Source organism: Nicotiana sylvestris, chromosome 4 (genome assembly GCF_000393655.2).
Source record: "Nicotiana sylvestris chromosome 4, ASM39365v2, whole genome shotgun sequence".
NCBI classification, from domain to species: Eukaryota; Viridiplantae; Streptophyta; class Magnoliopsida; order Solanales; family Solanaceae; genus Nicotiana; species Nicotiana sylvestris.
In genome coordinates, this window is record NC_091060.1 from 59,293,475 (window position 1) to 59,310,588 (window position 17,114).

A 17,114-nucleotide genomic window follows, 5' to 3' on the forward strand; every position below is an offset into this window, starting at 1 on the left:
ATGTTAGGTAACCCGAAGAGACCGGGGATGGTGCAAGGGAAGCTAATAGCAAAAGACTGTATTGTTTAAGTTTTCAAAATAAAGTAATAGACAGGTATGTTCGGAAAAAAGGAGAGTTAATGAAGCATTATGAGTAAGATGTGTGATACATGGATGACAACGGCAGGAAAAAAAGGAAAAAATGATGACAGTGTTACAGAGTCTATATTCAAGGAAAATACGAGAGGTGATAGGCTTTGGGACCACAAAAGAGTATAGGCCATAAAGTCATATCCTCATTTCGAGAAATAAGTATGTGACTCCAACGCGACTATCAAAAGGAAAAGTTAGGCCCCAGAGTAATAGAAATAAGTATGGACCGGTGAACAAGATAAACTAAACATGAATTAGGGACTGAGTGATTTGATAATAGTCAGTATTATGAGAATTTCAGAGATTGCGTTCCGGCGATAATAGAATGGACGAGAAGAATAAACTTTAAAAGTCATTCAGGAAGACGCTTCCCTAAACCCAGCAATGTGAGCAAAGTTAAGCTTAAGGGACTGTATGTGCCAGTACACTAGGTGTCTCCCTCGTGAGTACGAAATTTTGTTATCCTTGGTAAAGAAGGATTACCACGAGATGAGTAAGGGTCATAGATGATGTGAAAAGATGCCAAAGATAAAGAGGTAAAACATCTATACATAGATCATCGTAGCACTAAATCTTAATACTCCCCTAAAGGGGGGAATATGAAGTGATATGGCATTAAGTCATAAAAAAGTTGTTCTAGTAACTATGGAATGGTAAGGAAGAATGCGATAAAAAAAAATAGGAAGGAATGAGATTGCACTTATCCAAATCCTACAAATATGCTACGATTCCAGAATATTATGCCACGAGTTCAAGGAAAGAAAGTAAGGGTTCCTTCCCAGGATGTTATTGATAAATAAAGAGCCAGTGCGAGACGTAAGTTAAGACAAAGGAAATAACCCAAGAAAGATTACGCGGAATATCGATATGAGAATAGGCCAACAGGTAGTTGGTAATTGATTCAGAAAGACCCTAGTTATGGATAGACAAAAGGATACAGACAAATCAACAGATCGTGCAAAATAAACATAGTGGACCCCAACATGGGGAATTCAGCCTCGCAGATATGACATCGTGACCCTTGAAAAATATTCATATAGGAGTTGGGGTAGTTAAAGGTACCATATGAGTATTACGGGGATAAAAGGGAGTGCCACTGGGAAGACAATCAAAATATCAGTTCAGAAGCAACCCTAAAAGTATAAGGACGTGGAGGTAAGTAACTACGGATAATTATAGATGATGAAGTACATCAAAAATTCCGTCGAGTATACGATGTAATAAGCTCGTAGCTTTACAAGAGTCAGAGGGTCCTCCCTAAGTACTACAATGAAAGGTTAGCTGAGGAAATAAGGAAGAAGGTTCAACCTAAGCATAGTAATGTGAAGAAGGAATGGTCATGTAAAAATAGTCTCACTACAACATTGTATGCACTCTATAAGAAAGTGGCACCTATCGTGGCTAATGAACGGGAAGTAAAATCAAAAGTAGGATTCGAGATCATGCGAGTTGCACGAAAATTTCGGCATGCGTGAGAACTAAGATAAGCTAAGTATGTACGCAACAAGGGGACAGAAAGACCATGAAAGATAATAGCTTATGTTTAAAAAAATGCTGAGAAGGAACAAAAGGAATTATTCGATCAATGATCCAGAGTTAGCTATGTTATGAACGCACTTAAGATTTTGGAGTATTATCCATGAAGCATATATGTTGACATTCATAAAGTCGTAGAAGACTCCGGTATGTGTTAAAATAAAGAATTGAGTCCAGGTCATAAACAAAGGATTGAATTATTAGAAGATTGTATCATGGATATTCCATAGCGTCCATGAAAGGCTAAAGTAACAACAAATACCATGACCCGTAGATTGGAAGATAGGATAAGCCTACATAAAGGCTGATTAGAAGGAAGAGGAAACTAAAGAGTTACATCAACTAAGTAAATCAGGAGTCTAGTTATTGGACCGAGAAAATTAGAGACATCATGATTGAGAACATTGCAGAATTACTCTTAAATACGAGACATACAAGAGAGATAGTACAATAGCCATATTCTATAACATCTCTATGATAAAGCTAGTTAGAAAAGTAACAGCCTCATAAGAAGTCAGTATGAATCCCACTGAATTATGTATGCACCAGAGGTGCAAGTATTATAATAGAGATTCAAGTTGTGGATGTGAATTATACCTATGTGGAACGGAGGTCATGAAAGAGGTAGAAGATATGATATGAGATTTTAAGGTAAGTAAGATAAAGGTGAACAAGGTACGAGATTCTCAAATGCAGAACATTCTGAATAGTCCATACTTCGGATAGAAGGCTAGAAGCGCGAAGATTCAGTATCCAGGAATGATAACGTCATTGTTAGTGGCATATGTTTCAGTCTATGGTTTCTAGGTAATGAGAGGCCTAGTCATGAGAATAATGAAGAGTTAGAGACGATGTGATGTCTCGCCTGATGTTCCAGAATAACATAAGGAAATCTATGATGCAAGAAAGTTGAAGGAAGGTTGTGAGTAGTATAAATAGATATATGTAGGTCACAAGCTAAAACGGCAAGGTTTTAGGAAGACATGAGTAAGGATAAGAAAGGGCGAATGAGAAGGTGACGACAATGAATAAGTCTCAAGATTAAGCCCATGAAAACAAGAGAGCTGATGGTATCTCTAAGTTATTGAAAGTTCATTATAGCCTAAATGAACTCAAAGGAGTTACTCATCATAAGTAGCATTTAGAAGAGATGAAATACTGTCTTTGATAGTAGAATAAGGGTATAACTGTCATAGGCAAAGGATGATGTTTGGGCCTTCGATTAAGTAATGATTTAAAGAAGAAAAAAAGGGATTCATGAATTGTACGAGATTAAAATACCCACGTAAGGTGAATCATATTAGGATACTATGAAATACGGTTATGGAAGTATAATATTGCCCAGGTGGATCAAGAAAATCACTTCTAATGTTCCTTGATGTAACGTGAACCCTAGCACCAGTGTTACATGAAAGGTTAAGTTATCAGTGGTAGATTATACGTCAATATTGAAGTGAATCAACAATGGATGGATAAAATTTATAAAGTGTGAGTGCGATTAGGCCATCATTCTTAAGATGAACAATAATGAGGAAGCATTAAAGAACTTAGATTTACACTTATATGATAAGCAGCGAAAGAGTAACCTGGAGTTTGGTAACAGATCACAGTAACGGTAAATCAAAGTAAGAGTTATGGTATAGTATGACCTACCTATATGCAGTAAAGTCATAGGGATAGATAATCGGTTCTATGAAACAAGATATAACAATTGCCGTAAGTTCGACAAAGTACCGAGCAAAGACCTTTAGTACACCTATAGATGCCCAAAGGGACATCTTGTCAAGTTTTGTATATATTCCCAAAATGAGGCCTAGAGATTGGCTAAAAGTTGAAATGAAGAGTCGCATAGGCGCACATACAAGGGAAAAGTCGTACAGGCTGCATGACCGAAGGTAGCAACATTTACGAGATTGAAAGAATTCCGACCACAAGTCATGGTGTGAGAAATAGACCTAAAGGGGGGAATGCCTTGGCCTTTGGATTTATTCACAGAGCAGTCGCCTAGATGGAAAGGACAATATTAAAACTATTCATAAGAGCTATCAGTGCACCAGTCAACATTCGAGGATGAATGTTCCAAAGGGGGGAATGATGTTACACCCCATGCTTTCGTACGTGAATGTACGCCAAAAGTAAATTGATAAAAGCTCAAAAATGAGATGTTACATCCCGTACTTTCGTATGTTAAAGTTTCGTCGTAAGGTAATCGTTGCAGGCTCGGGAATGAGATTATTTTTGAGGTTATAAGCATTTATGCTATTTATAACAGGCGATAAGAAAATTCGTAAAGGTGAGAGGGTAAGCGGATCAAAGAAAATGAGTTTCATCGAAGTTTGGCAATTCTGAATAAAATATGGTCTGAGTTATCCCGGTATTTATGGACTAGTGTCATACAAGGTACCACATGACCATGATAGTAGGGTACATAAAGTATGTTAAAAGTGAGTAGTATTTTAAGTAATTTGAGATAATTTTTAATTATATGGATAATTAGTTAATTATTGGTTAATAGGAGATTAACAAGTTGAGTAAGGAATTGTGGATAATTAACTAAGGCCTCTCTGGCCCTCAGGGTAGGGGTAAGGTCTGCGTACATATTACCCTTCTCATACCCCACTTGTGGGATTACACTGGGCCGTTGTTGTTGTTGTAACTAAGGTCTTTGGATGAGCTTAAGGTGTCCCAAACGTGGCAGCAAATTATGTGCAAATTAAAGCTCAAATTAGTGACTCTTAAGTATATGGTAAGGTGGCACATTTTGGAAGATTTTTTGTGGCTTAGTCATCACAAGTGGGGCCCACTCTCGTGATAAAAGAAGCCATCCTCTTATATCAAAATAAAGAAAAATAACAATGTTTACTTAGTAATGGATGATGGAAGTCTCTGAAGTGATTCTTATGAACCATTACAAGGTCCAACATAAAATGCTAATTCAAAGAAAGCCGTCGGCGACCGACACTGCCTACTATATAATGCCTCATAGGGACCATCAAGATGCTCGACTGGTAACTGTTGTTGTAGGCAAACTCTGATAATTGCAAGAACTGATCCCATGAACCTCCAAAGTCAATAACACATGCTCGGAGCATATCCTCCAAAATCTGAATAGTACGCTCGGACTGTCCGTCCATCTGAGGATGAAATGTTGTGCTCAACGTGACCCGTATGCCCAACTCACGCTGAACTGCTCTCCAGAAATGTGAGGTAAACTATGTTCCTCGGTCAGAAATGATAGACACGTGCACACCATGAAGACGAACGATCTCACGGATATAAATCTATACCAATCATTCCGAAGAATAAGAAAACTGCCACAGGAATGAAATGCGCTGACTTAGTCAGCCTATCAATAATAACCCATACCACATCGAACTTCCTCTAAGTCTGTGGGAGTCCAACAATGAAGTCCATAGTGATACGCTCCCACTTCCACTCTGGAATCTCAATCTTTTGGAACAAACCACCAGGTCTCTGATGCTCGTACTTTACTTGCTGACAATTCAAACACCGAGCAACATACGCAACAATATCCTTCTTCATCCTCCTCCACCAATAATACTGCCGCAAGTCTTGATACATTTTAGAGGCACCCAAATGAATGGAATATCGGGAACTATAGGCCTCATCTAGAATCAACTCACGAAGTCCATCCACATTAGGCACACAAATACGACCCTGCATCCTCAAAACTCCATCATCTCCCAATGTGACATGCTTGGCACCCTCGTGCCACACTGTGTCTCTAAGGACAAGCAAATAAGGATTATCATACTGCCGATATCGGATACGCTCAAATAATGAATAACGAGCGACTATTCAAGCTAAAACACGGTTGGGCTCAGAAACATCCAACCTCACGAACTGATTGGCTAAAGCCTGAACATCCAAAGCAAGCGGTCTCTCACCGACTAGAATGTATGCAAGACTGCCAATACTGGTTGACTTCCTACTCTAAGAATCGGTCACTACATTGGCCTTCCCCGGATGATACAAGATGGTGATATCATAGTCTTTCAGTATCTCCAACCGCCTCTTCTACCTTAAATTTAGCTCCTTCTACTTGAACAAGTATTGCAAACTCTTGTGATCCGTGAAGACCTCACACGACACGCCATATAAATAATGCCTCCAAATATTCAGCATGTGAACAATGGCTGCTAGCTCCAAATCATGAACTGGATAATTCTTCTTGTGGATCTTCAGCTACCGTGAAGCATATGCAATAACCTTACCATCCCGCATCAACACCGCACCAAGTCTAATACAAGATGCATCACAATACACTGTATATGGCCCTGAACCTGTGGACCAAACCAACACCAGTGTCGTAGTCAAAGCTGTCTTGAGCTTCTGAAAGCTCGCCTCGCACTCGTCCGACCACCTGAACTGGGCATCCTTCTGGGTTAACCTGGTCATCGGGGCTGCTATAGATGAAAACCCTCTACAAACCGATGGTAATAACCAGCCAAACCTAAGAAACTCCGGATCTCTGTAGCTGATGTGGGTCTAGGCCAGTCCTTGACTGCCTCAATCTTCCTAGGATCCACCTGGATACCCTCTGCTAATACAACGTGACCCAGGAATGCTACTGAACTCAACCAGAACTCACACATCGAAAACTTAGCATACAACTGACTGTCTCTCAATGTTTGAAGAATGACTCAAAGATGCTGCTCATGCTCCTCTCGAGTGCGAGAGTAGATCAAAATATCATCAATGAAGACAATCACAAAGGAATCCAAATAAGGCTTGAACACACAGTTTATCAAATCCATAAAAGCTGCTCGGGCATTCGTCAACCCAAATGACATCATTAAGAACTCATAATGCCCATACCGAGTGCGAAAAGCTGTCTTAGGGACATCGGACGCCCTAATCCTCAATTGATGGCAGCTAGACCTCAAATCAATCTTCGAAAATACCTTGGCACCCTATAGCTAATCGAACAAATGATCAATCCTCGGCAATGGATACTTGTTCTTGATGGTGACCTTGTTCAGTTGCTGATAATCTATACACATCCTCATCGATCCATCCTTATTCTTGACGAACAACACCTGCGCACCCCGAGGTGAGACACTAGGTCTAAAGCCCTTATCAAGCAGGTCTTGCAACTATTCTTTCAATTCATTCATCTCTAGCGGGGCCATGCAATATGGTGGAATAGAAATGGGCTGAGTGCCCGGAGCCAAATCAATGCAAAAGTCAATATCCCTATCGGGTGGCATCCCTAGTAAGTCTGCAGGAAATACCTTTGGAAACTTACAAACAACAAGCACAGAATCCATAAAAGAATCCTCAGCACTAGAATTGTGAACATACTCCAAATAGGCCAAACACTCTTTTTCAACCATACGCCGAGCCTTCATATATGAGATAATCCTGCTGGTAGAATGACCAGGAGTCCCTTTCCACTCCAAACGAGGCAACCCCAACAATGCTAAGGTCACGGTCTTGGCATGACATTCCAATATAGCATGATAAGGTGACAACCAATCCATCCCCAAAATGACATCGAAGTCTACCATATCGATAAATAAGAGATCTACACGGGTCTCAAGACCGCCAATAATGACCACGCATGAATGATAGACACAATCTACCATAATAGAATCACCCACCGGTGTAGACACATAAATAGGAGCACTCAAAGAATAATGAGGTACAACCAAATACGAAGAAAAATAAGAAGACACATAGGAGTATGTAGACCCTAGATCAAATAAAACTGAAGCATCTCTATTGCATATTGAAACTGTACCTGTGATAACGACATTGGATACCTCGGCCTCAGGCCTAGCTGGGAAAGCATAACATTGGGGTTAGGCCCTACCACCCTGAACTATATCTCTGGGACGGCCTCCTGCTGGCTGGCCTCCACCTCTAGCGGCCTGGCCTCTACCTCTAATGGCCTGACCTCTACCTCTAGCGGGCTGACCCCTACGTTTGGCTCTCTGACCCCTACCTCTAGCTAGCTGGGCAGGTGGTGCCGGAATCATGGCACGAGAACTCTGCTGTGACTGAACACCCACTAATCTCGGACAAGCCCTCTGGATATGACCATACTCACCGCACTCAAAACATCCACCTGAATGTTGCGGCTGAGCAAACTGAGACTAAACTTGGTAGGCCGACTGACCATGATAATAGCTCTGAAAAGGAGGTTCTTTGATAGGAGCTGGCTATCCTAAAGGAGGTACATAATAACCACACCCCCCTGAAGCTCCATGAGATGCCTGAAGTGCTTAGTGAAATGGCCTGGAAGGATGGCCCCTACCAAAAGAATCCTTGCCTCCAGACGAGCCACCACTAAACCTACCCGAATGACGAAGCCTCTTATCAGACCCTTGACAACTCCCCTGAGATAGAACTGCCTCAACTCACCGGGCCACATTGGCCACATCCTGGAAAGAGATCTCGCTCCTGGTCTTCTTAGCCATCTACAATCTGATAGATTGAGCGAGTCCCTCAATAAACCTCCTCTCTCTCTCTCTCTCTCTCTCTCTCTCATTGGGAACTATAAGAAGAGCATGACGGGCCAAGTCAATGAATCTGGTCTTGTACTGAGTGACGATTATAGAACCTTGATGGAGATGCTCAAACTGCCTCCGATAATTCTCCCTTTGAGTGAAAGGAAAAAACTTCTCCAGAAATAGCTGAGAAAACTGATCCTAAGTCAAAGCAGACGACCCAGCTAGTCTACCTGAACAAAAATCCCTCCACCTTTTCTTGGCGAAACTTGATAAGCGAAAAGCAGTGAAGTCGACCCCATTGGTCTCTACTATCCCCATGTTCCGAAGAACCTCATAGCAACTGTCCAAATAGTCATGGGGATCCTCTGAAGATGTACTGCCATAGGTAGTAGTGAAAAGCTTGGTGAACCTATCTAACCTCCACAAAGCATCAACATACATAGCTAACCCTTCATAGGTTTGAGCTACCACACGCGGCTAAACTACTCCAACTTGCTGAGCTGTTGGAGTTTGAAATTGAGGAGCCATCTTCTCCGGAGTGTGGGTAGCGGGAGTCTGTGCTCCTCCCCCAACCTGAGAGATGGTCGGTGCTACAGGAAGTAAGCCTACCTGGGTGACACTCTCCATAAGGCCCACTAGGTGGACTAGGGCATCCAGAGTACCGGGGTGGCGATGAACCCCTCTGGGACCTGAGCTGGCCCTGCTGGAACTGTCTGGGCCGGAACCTCATCCTCAAACTCTACCTGAGGCTTCGCCGCTGGTTCTGCTGCTCGAGCTCTAGGTTGAGCCCTGCCCCAGTAGCAGGAGCTGCTACTGGGGGCTCAGACTACTGATCAGCTGATGAAGCGGTACGTGTTCTCACCATCTGCAAAATAACATAGTGGAAGTTCAATTAGTATTGGTAAATCAAGTTGCACGATAGGAAAGAATAGATATAAAGTTTTTCTAAACTCTGTAGCCTCTGGGGATAAGCACAAACATCTCCGTACCGATCCCTTAGACTATACCTACCTTGTTCGTAAATTGTGAGACCTAAGCAACCTAGAGCTCTGATACCAACTTGTCACGACACGGATTTCCCACCCTGGGGAGTCATGATGGCGCCTACTCGTGAAAGTTAGGCAAGCCAACTATTAAGGTTTTAACCCATTAGTAATCAACCCAAATCAGATATAAATAATAACTATAGTTAAATAGATGAAAAGTGCGGAAGAGTTATAACATATTCAAGTAAACCAACACATGAAGACCCACGAATCTGGTGTCACAAATTCACGAACATCTACAAATTATTACAAATACAGGTCTGAAAAGAAAATTACAACTGTTCTCGGAATAAAAAGAGACAGAAGAAAACTAAAATAGGGAAGGGGGACTTTAGGCTCTGCGGACGCCAGCAGATCTACCTTGATCTCCCTGGACTGAAGACAGCTACCTCAGCTACTCACCAGGTCCGGTACCAAAATATGCACAAAAGAGTACAGAGTGTAGTATCAGTACAACTGACTCCATGTATTGAGTAAGTGTCGAGCCTAACCTCAGCAAAGTAGTGACGAGGCTAGGGCATGACAATCATTTATACCTGTGCAGTTAAATCATGTACAAACATAATCATTGTAACATGAATCAACAGAATAAGGTGGGAAGGGGACATGCTGCAGGGAGTATCAGATTCTAACAATAAGCCAATAAAGAAACATCAATAAAGGAGCATAATGAACATCATATCTAAATCAACCAAAATAATAAAACGGTAACACGTACACGGCATTACCCTTCGTGCTTTTACTCTCATCCTCACCACATGAAACAACAGAAACGGCACGGCATCACCCTTCATGCATTACCTCTTATAATCATGGCACGACATCACCCTTCGTGCACTATTCCTCACAATATCGGCACGACATCACCCTTCGTGCATTAACACTCACAATATCGGCACGACATCACCCTTCATGCATTAACACTCACTCACAATATCGTGCATGGCATCACCCTTCGTGCTTTACTCTCTTTCGCATCCAAACAATAGAAATAATACGTCCCGGTAAGGGAATTAACAATATCAACAATAATATCCCGACAAGGGAATCAACAATATCAACAATATTATCCCAGCAAGGGATTCAACTATAACAAATCTCATTTTCAACAATTACTTTACAAAATGAAACTCAACTTGAGCCAATACTCAACAATAGTCAATTACCAAGAAACTTTCATAAGCTTTGTTCAACATTGATAATTATCAATTGAGCATGAACGATATCTAATAGAGTCACAACAATCATGATATAAGACTCACAGGCACGTTTGACACCAACGTATATATACTCGTCACCACACCTATACGTCGTACTCAATACTAACACATAGCAAATAAGACCACAACCCCAATTCCCTTAAGCTAAGGTTAGACCAAACACTTACCTCGATTCCACGGACAAGATTAAGCCTCAATTACCGTTTTACCTCTCGGTTCCACTTCCAATTCGCGTGAACCTAGTCATAATTTACGTAATAACATCAATAAGTGCTAAATAAATCAATTCTAATGCATGAAAATAGATTTCCCATTGTTTTCCCCAAAAAATCAAAAATTGACTGTTGCGCCCCGCATTATTACGTTGATGTTATGCTCTGAAGTAATATATTACGATGATGTTACGCATCGCAGTATTAACTTATGGCAGTGTTGCACCCCGAAGTATTGTACGTTGAATTTGTCGTAAGGTAATTGACATCAGTCCAAGTAAAAGATTATTTAGAGATTATAAGGATTATAGTATCTCACAAGTGATTAATAAATTCATGAAAGTGAAAGTGGTAGCAAGTCAAATAAAATGAATTTTGTCCAAGTTTGCATTTTGGGGTAAAATACGGCCCGAGCTAAAATACCGGGTATTTATAGACTAGTACCATGCAAGGTACCATATGATCACGGTAGTATAATATATAAAGTATATATGAAGTATTTTAAAAATAAATAAAATTTTAAATAATTTGTGATAATTTTTAAATAATGTGGGTAATTGGTTAATTATTAGACTAGTGGGGGAATTAATGGATTGATTAAGAAAAAAGGGTGGATAATTGAATAAGTGAGGGGGAACTCACGTGGCAGCCCTCTTTAATCCATAAATGACTCTTCAAGTCATAACAGACCGTGGTAAGTTGGAATGTGAAGTTGGCAAATTCTTAAGAAAGTAGTAACATAATGTATGGAATGATTGATCCTAAAGTTAACAGGTGCAGCAGCATTTGAAAATAAGGAAAAAATTTATTGGGTAGGTTTTGCACTTAAATATATTTTATTTACTGAGAAGTCAAGAAAGCATTTATTGAAGTTCAAGGAAGAAATTCCTGAAATAATTCAAAGAATATCCTGCCATTCTTGGAAGATATATTGGGCGATTCAACTATAATGGTATATCATTTAATACCAAGTTCAAAATATTAACACATATTGACCCACCCAATCCACAATGTCTACAAGACTGCATCTATATATAAGGTTTGACGTTAATCTTTAAGATGCCTCAGGCTCAACAATTGGGATAATTATGGGCGAACAAGGAGATAAATACTACTCAATCAATTACTACATGGGAAATTTACAAGAAACTTGTTGCGTCAAATTGAAGATGGAAAAGTGATTTTCTTCAGCAACATATACAAAAGTATGTCCAAGACAAGCAACAAGAAGCCACAAATTTATACTACGCAATAACAACAGGATTTGCACTTTTAAGGGAGCCCGGTATAATCTTATTCAAGAATATCATATGGATTTTTCCTACTCTAATCTCTTTGTTACGTGTTTCATCGAGATTAATATGTGTTAGAGGGATGGTTAAGAGAATCGATTCAGGTATGTAAAGGATAAGCTTTTCCTTCATTTTAGCATGATATTGTAATTACACAAGTTCGATAACGAGGCGTAAAGAAAGATTCGTATCCCGAAATTTGTGTATATTTTGCTAGTCTCGCAAATTACATATATTTTTCTAGTTTTGTAAGTTACCATATTCTTCTTATCGAGACTGCATATTAAGTTGAGTATTTTCTTCTTTCAGTCAAAAGAGTAGAGAGTCTATATATACAGTATTACAGTATTTTCATTACCATCGAGCTATAATCGATGGGCAAGCCCCTATTAGGCAACCTCTGATCAGATGGTAAGTTATATACCGAGCCTATTGTGGCTAAGCGCTTATGAGCGAGCCAGTTGGTCGAGATACAGAGCATAGTATGGCCGAGCGCCTATGAACGAGCCTACTACGGTAGAGTAGTTATATATATACCGAGCCTACTATGGCCGAGCGCTTATGAGCGAGCCCAGTTGCTCGAGATATAGAGCCTAGTATGGCCGAGCGCCTATGAGCAAGCCTACTACGGCAGAGCAGTTAAATATATATACCGAGCCTTATAGGGCCGGACAACTATTTTACTTACTATATTGAGAGAGCTAAGTCAATATCAGCAGGTAAGCATATCTTCAGATTATCTTTGACTTCCAACTACTTGCAGTTATTATATTATCCGTTCAGTTTTAGCTCAGTATATTGCCTTACATACTCGGTACATTATTTCGTACTGACGTCCCTTTTCTAGGGGTGCTGCATTTCATGTGTGCAGGTTCAAACAGACAGACGGGTAGGCCTCCTCATTAAGTGTTGCCCGAGTTCAGCTTGATCGGTAAGCTCCATGCCTTTCGGAGTTTCCGGGTCTAGAGCCTTATGTACATCTTATATATATATGTACATCTGTTATGAGTAGGTCGAAGAGCTGTTCCGATCATAGTATATCTATTAATAGAGGTTTGTAGACATATCCTGTCAGTTAGTATAGCATGTTGGGCTTTCAGTCCTTATATGTATATTTGGTTGGTTTGTCAACTGTAATAATTATGATGGCCTTGTTGGCCCAGTTTTATGTTGACATTTAGTCAGCATTCATAGTCGTCTTGCAATGTGGCCCATGGACAAAGTATGACATCATATGTTCGGGGTCCCTTAGTTGCAAGTTGGTACACAAGGATAGATAAGGCACTAGGTGCCGGTCTTAAACCCCCCCCCCCCCAAGTTCGGGGCATGACAAAGTGGTATCAGAGCAGTTTTGTCCTAGAGAGTCTATAAGTCGTGTCTAGTAGAGTCTTGTTTATGGGTGTGTCGTGTACCACACTTATAAGCAGGAGGCTATAGGGCATTTAGGACTGTCACTCTTTCTTCTTACTCTAGATCGTGTGGTAGAGCTCACTTATAAGAATTCAAATTCTGAACTTCTATTTTATTCATAATACAACGATGCCTACATTCAGAAAGACGGTCGGTAAGATATATAGATATGGAAGTATTGAGTTAGAGGAACTCAATTTTGCATCTTGCTTATGATGAGTAAATGTGAGGTCTTCAGCAGATCATGTGTGTACTAAAAGGTGTAAGGTTCTTGATAAGGAGCTTTAAGGAAGAATCACAGAATCAGAAGTTAGACACAAGTTTCAGCAAGTAAAAGAAGGAAGGTGAAGAAGGGTATGAGGTACCTATTTAATAAATATTATCATTATTTACCATTCAGGAAGGGAGATATAAGCATTTTAAGTTACCTTTAACAGTAACAGATGTACGTTCAATCAGTCACACCAATCTTAGTCATGCCCTATGGGAGCTAACGGATATGGTTTAAGAGAAGGATAGGATATCAGGATCCGGCTGGGGTTAGAATAACCCAAAATGATGGATGGATGATTTACGTTAGTTGACAATTTCGAAGGACGTTGCAAAAAGTGCTAATACATCTCCTGATGAAACACCTCGATGGTGCATTTTAAAATAGTACCACTAGATATAAGTTCTACAAAGATAGGCGTGGAAGCCTGGAGAGGATAAATACTATCTTAGTATGACTGTCCCTAGTAGAGAGATAATGCTAGGCAACCCGAAGAACCAGTGGATGGAGCAAAGGGGAGTCAAATGCAAAAGAATATCTTATTGAAGTTTTTAAAATAAAGTGTTAGACAGAAATGTTAGCAGAAAATAAGAAGAGAGTTAATGAAGCGTTATGAGTAAGATATGATGCATGGATGACAATGGAAAAAAAATGAATGACGATATTATAGGATATATAGTCAAGTGAAGGAAAAGACGAGAGGAGGCAGGCCTGGAGACAACAAAAGAGTATAGGCCATAAAGTTATATCCCATCCCCATTTCAAGAAATAAGTTCGTGACTCCAACGCGACTACCAGAAGGGAGAGTTAATCCCCACAATAATAGAGATCAGTATGGAGTGGTGAACAAGATAAAGTAAACGTGAATTAGAGATTTGGTGATTTGATAATGGTCGACATCATGAGAATTTCAGATTTAGTACCAGCAATAATAGAATGGACAACGGAAGAAGATTCATGAGAAATTCAGAGAATGGTCACTCAGGAAGACGCTTCTAGTAAAAGTTAAGCTTAAGAGACTGTATGTGCCAGTTATAGTAATTGTCACCTCGCGAGTAAGGAATTTCGTTACCCTTAGTACATAAGGATTACCACAAGGAGAGTAAGGGTCATCAATAAAGTGAAAGGACACCAAAAACAAAGAGGTAGAACATCTATAGGCAGATTGTCGTAGATCTAACTTTTAGTACTCCCCTAAAGAAGGGAATATGGCATGACATACGTTAGAATTAAGTCGTCCTAGTAATTATGGAATGATAAAGGAAGAATGCGATAAAACAAAAAAGGGATGAGATTGCACTTATTCAAAGCCTACATATATGCTACGATACTAGAGAATTATGCAAACACGACGTCAGGAAAAGGAAGTAAAGGTTCCTGCCCGAGATATTATTGATTAATAAGGAGCCAGTGTGAGAGGTAAGTTAAGACAAAGGAAATGAGCCAAGAAACATTACGCAGAATATCGATACGGGAATGGGCCAACAAGCAATTAGTAGTTGATTCAAGAAGAGCCTAGCTATGGCTAGACAAGAAAATACTAACAAATCAACAGATCATGCAAGACAAACATAGGGAACCCCAATATGGGGAATTCAGCCTCACAGTTATGATATCATGATCCTTGAAAAATATCTATATAGGAGTTGAGGAAGTTAAAAAGGTATCGTATGAGTGTTAGGGAAATAAAAGAAAGTGACATTGTGAAGACAGTCAAAATATTAGTTCAGGAGTAACCCTACAAGCAAGGGTGTGAAGATAAGTAACTACGAGTAATTATAGGCGAGGAAAAACATCAAAAATTCCATCAGGCATACGATGTTATGTCTCGATGTGCCAGAAAAGCATAAGGAAATCGCTTCAAGTATTTCTCGATGCAACGTAAGCTCTAGTGGCAAGACATTACGTAAGAGGTTTCAGTTATCAGTAGTGGATTGTAGATCGATATTGAGGTGAATCAGTTTTGGTATGTTGGGGGATATCATTATTGCCGAACCCAACGCCTACATTGCATTTGCAGGTAAAAGAGTAATTGAACAAACATTGAATAAAACAGTACCCGAAGGTTCACAAGCAGCTGAATACTTATTCCAGAAGGGTTTATTCGACCTAATTGTACCACGTAATCTTTTAAAAAGCGTTCTGAGTGAGTTATTTAAGCTCCACGCCTTTTTTCCTTTGAATCAAAAGTCAAGCAAAATCAAGTAGAGCACTAAGTTCAATTATTTTATTTGTGTTTGTAGCAAAAAAGTAGTTAGTTTGTCGGAATCAAAGTAAATAAGATAATAATGGCGCTTTCTTTGGTGATAGAAGATCTAATTGTAGAAAGAATCAAAACTAAAGTTGAGGATAACTCTTTTTTTGACCTATATTCCTGATTACGAATCAAGAAGCCTTTATCAACAAGAGTGAGTTCTTCCTTTCGTGAAATTAGGAAAATAAAACGAATTTCTTCTTCTTGTCTTAGGTATATAATTTGAAATTCAAATATAGATAATAGAGTTTTGTATCTTTCTCTATCTCCCGAAAAACCATTTTAGCTAAAAATTCATGTTGGGTCGGATTCGAACGAATCTTTCGATAATCTGTAAGAAACTCTTTATCTATTTTTAGAAAATTAGAAGACAAGAACAAAAGACAAAGAAATGAAGAAAAATAATAAAGTTTATTATGATACATATCTTTCTCATGTAGGGGATGAATAAGTCCATTTATTTAGTTCTACAGTTCTACATTCTTTGCACTTATTATACCTACTCAGTTAGATTTAGATATATAGATACTTAGATCTATACTAAGAATTTCAAATTCTTCAAATTCTATTAATAATAAATATTATCTAATTTCTAATTAGTAATTAGAATTCAAATTCTTAATTTAATTATAATTATTACAAGATATCTTTATTTATATAATAACATAATAACAGATACAAATAGTAAATCGAGGTACCCCTTCTATGACAAATTTGAACCTTCCATCTATTTTTGTGCCGTTAGTAGGCCTAGTCTTTCCGGCAATTGCAATGGCTTCTTTATTTCTTCATGTTCAAAAAAATAAGATTGTTTAGATCCGCTGGGACCCAATCTCATCCATTTTTTTTTTGAAAACGTGGACTTGTATCATAACACAGATATCTATTTATTGGAATATAGTATAACATGTGATTTCCACCGAACATAAAGGAAAAAACTCTTATGCCCGCAGAAATATGATATATGGATATATCAATTCTAACAATTTTCAAATAGATCAGGATCGCTGGATGGCTGAAATGTAGTCGGTGAATCTCTATGTATATCGATATGTATAGTGGGATCGTATTAAATAAAGAGTATGTTATTATTTTAGATTTAACCAATTTGATGAATTACTCCTAAAGGTTGACATCAAACTAGTGCTAGTTCACCTCAAACTAGTGCTAGTTGATGAGAGTTACTTCGGAAACAAAAAAGTAAAGTCAAATTTCTCTGGGGTATTATCTCAATTCCAATAAAATGCAATCGGGTAAAGTATGAC